General features: G+C 42.0%; 1 protein-coding gene across 1 annotated transcript in view; it reads right to left on the bottom strand.

Annotated features, from left to right (window-relative positions):
- The window catches only part of ZSWIM7 (zinc finger SWIM-type containing 7), a 413,683-nt gene extending 412,901 nt beyond the window's left edge, over positions 1-782 (bottom strand). Inside the window, exon 1 of the mRNA XM_053706119.1 lies at positions 679-782. The gene's annotated coding sequence lies outside the window, so the exon portion shown is untranslated. The remainder of the gene's footprint in view (positions 1-678) is intronic.
- Between the last annotated feature and the right edge of the window lie 2,772 nt (positions 783-3,554).

Raw genomic sequence — 3,554 nt, 5'->3', positions numbered from 1 at the left:
CATCTTGGGCGAATGTGTTCCCCATATTTATCATTGCACAAGCGATCACTTGTGCAATATCGCCCTCCTACCCTCACACAACCATGTATGAGAGTAGGGATTGTCATCACCCCAGTAGAACGAATCCAGAGTGATTTTCATCCGCCAACTCTAGTTTTGTTGAGAAGGTTTATGAAGCATCACCCTCACGATAAATCTTTTTTATAGCATCTTCAGAAAGATAGTACAGGTACAGTACTGTAATCAGAATGGTAAATTACAGGTAAAAGGTTTCAGTACATACAGGTACATCATTTGTATTATATATTTTATTGTACTGTACATGTATTAGGCTTTATGTAATTTATAACAAAAGTGTAAAAAGCCATTGAATTTGGTTAATAAACTATTTTCAAAAAACAGTTAACTTATTACTGCAATCTAGCAAAACTAATCTAAAAACATACCCTTTATCTGGTGCAGAGCCTTTAATAAAATCTTAATAATAAAAAAAAAGAAATGGAGAGTTCTCTCAATTAGAAAAGAGGGAATACAGTACTTTTATATTTTTTATTAAGACTTTTGCATTGATGACGTGAATAGTAGAGAAGTTCATTATCTCATAACCCAGCACCAGTGTACAGGTAGATAAGCAGTATAAAAAGTATGTTACTGACATGACTGCATGTCACTATTTACCTGTAGTAGCGATCACAGACACAGATCAGCTCATAGCATTAACCAGTCAGACTGTGTAAATGCACTGCCACTAACTTCTTGCAGCAGCTACATCACTAATACCCCTCCTTACTTCCTGTTTGTAATATACCATGTGTGTACGAGAAATAGGGGGAGACAAAAATGTTTTTATTTTCCTGGTCAGCAAATTATTGGACAATCACTACAACAACCCAAAAGCGGTTCTAAACAATTCAGTTAAAATATTATTTGATCTAGATTAGTAGTAACTATTTGCCTTGATAATAAATATATGACAGTGTTTATTGATTCCACCCGCTATGCAGTGAAAGTTAAGTGTTCCAGGGACATCTGCAATGTGCTAGACGGAACAGTGGTAGCAGTTAGATGCATTGTAGAAGATCAGCAGAGACACATTTTGACATAGCTTTCAGTTTTTAAATTCAAGGTAAATTTTAACCCTTTACAAATACATAGCAATAATATCAAAAGGTTTGCAGACGGCCTCTTGAAAACCGGTTTTGTGATTTTTGAAAATGGCATATCTTTGTTGTTTGCACAACCTTTTCAGTGTTTACGTTTTTACACATGCTAAATTTTTGTTTAGATTGCAAATCATAATAAATTATACTCTAGTAGTCAAACGTCTCTAAAGCATTATTGAAAACCAGTGCATGATGTCCAAAACTGAAGCTTCATAAAGGTGATTTTTTTTTTTTGCCCATTTATTCAGGGGCTTTGAAAATTATGCTGATTTATAATTTCAGTATATTTGATATGCATAATTTTGAGACATAACCAGACAGGTTACAGCACAAAAAAGTCTAATTTGTGTACTTGGGATTCTTAAAGTGATGGTAGATCTTAGCGTTTGTGAAACACTAGGATTTACCAGTGGAACAAATAAAGGGGACTTTCAGTCATGAAGTATAAATACTTTATGCTGAAAGTTCCTTTATTTGTCTGAAGCGTTCACCGCGCTGAGCGCCTCAGGCAGCCCATAGCAGAACGCTATTTTGCTGTGAGGCAATCTTAGCCAATAACGTGCTAGCTATCTGGTATGGCGCCAGCATGGCTATTGGCTAAGAGGTGGAAACGTCACCTCACAGCAATATAGCATTCTGCCGTGGGCTGCCATGATGTGCTAGTTGGTGAAGCTCTGCATTTTCAAAAATGGTAAAGCTTCCACTCTGTGTCATACACACTAACCCAAGGTGCTCAATACAATACATGTCACGCCGTGCCGCTCTAGCCGTTGCCAGGGGCACAGTGTCTCCTTCCCTGCTCATTGCCATGGGTTGTGTCGGGTCCGGATGCGTGCGGCGCTAATGTCATCGCCACAAGCTCCTCTCTCCCTGATGCCATTCCGGACGCCTGTGGATTGAATCATGTGCCTATATAAGTCCTGTCACAACGATCTATCACTGCCCAAGTATAGGTGTTACTTTGTGTGCTCCTGGGTGTGATAGATTGTTGCTTCAATTAGCCTATTCGTGTATGAACCCTGCCTGTCTGGCTACTCTGTCTGTTTAACTCCTAAATTGCTGGATTGATTACTGCTGCTGAACCCTGCCTGTCTGACTACTCTGCCTGTTTAACCCCTAAATTGCTGGATTTATTACTGCTGCTGCTGAACCCTGCCTGTCTGACTACTCTGCTTATTAACCCCTGTTGTTTTGGACTGCTTTATTGTTGCCAAACCCTGCCTCCCTGCCTGACCATTCTAGTGGTTTGCCTTAGACTGCTCTGTCGTGCCTGTGGTGAGTGCCGCCTTCCTCATCTTACTAACTTTCTCTGCTCTGGGATATTCCCTATCATTCCGGCTCGACGCCGGGATAATAAGACTACTGGCCGAGTTCGGTCTGATAGAGGACTATCTCACGAGCATTACATTATACTTGGGCCATGGAGCCAGATAAGGTGGTACGAGCTGTTTATCTTCAGGGACAGATGTTGGGAACCCATACCACACAGTTGCAGAATATGGATTCCAAGCTAGAGGCTATTACCGATCAACTCTCCTTACTAGTTACAGCGAGGAATACCGCTCCTGTTGTCTCAACGCCAGTCCCTACTCCTAGTACTGCGACTTCTTCCTCTGCTTCTGGAAGTATACCCCGGAAACCTTTGCCTGACAAGTATGAATTTACTACTGATTGCAGGGGTTTTCTTAACCAATGCAGGCTGCACTTCCGCAATGATTCTCACACCTTTCAGTCTCACCAGTCAAGGGTCACTTTTATTATTTCCTTACTGAAAGACAAGGCCCTAGCCTGGGTCTCTCCCCTTTTGGAACAGAAAGCTACACTCCTGCATGATGCTTGATGCTGATGATTTCATCTCTGCATTATCTTCTGTGTTTGGGACTTCTGGCCGTACATCTGCTGCAGAATTTTCTCTCCTGGACCTCCACCAGGGCAATAAAACTGTGGCACAGTTTGCCATCGAGTTTCGCACCTTGGCACTTGAAACCACTTGGGATGGCAGTGCTCTCAAGTCAGCCTTTAGGAGGGGTGTGCATGAACACATCAAAGAAGAACTCACTTATCGTGATATTCCTTTCAGGAGAGAAAAGCTGAGAGAGAAAGAACAAGGAGGGTCATTCCCTCCCGTCTTCCTATTCGTCCGGTTTCGGCAGTATCCTCTACCCCCTTAGCAGCTCCAGTTACCTCAGGGGAGGAACCCATGGATCTCTCCTCCTTCAAACCTTCATAGTCTGAAAGACAGGGAAGAAGGAGATTGAGACTATGCTTTTATTGTGGATCCAACACCCACCAACGAAAGGACTGTGACATTCGGCTGGGAAAAGCCAATGCTTAATGGATAATACTGGGGTACCTCTAAGCATGATCTCTACCAAATCCCCTCACTCCTCT

The sequence above is a fragment of the Bombina bombina genome, chromosome 3, assembly GCF_027579735.1.
Source record: "Bombina bombina isolate aBomBom1 chromosome 3, aBomBom1.pri, whole genome shotgun sequence".
NCBI classification, from domain to species: domain Eukaryota; kingdom Metazoa; phylum Chordata; class Amphibia; order Anura; family Bombinatoridae; genus Bombina; species Bombina bombina.
This window is presented reverse-complemented; position numbering and strand designations above follow the sequence as displayed.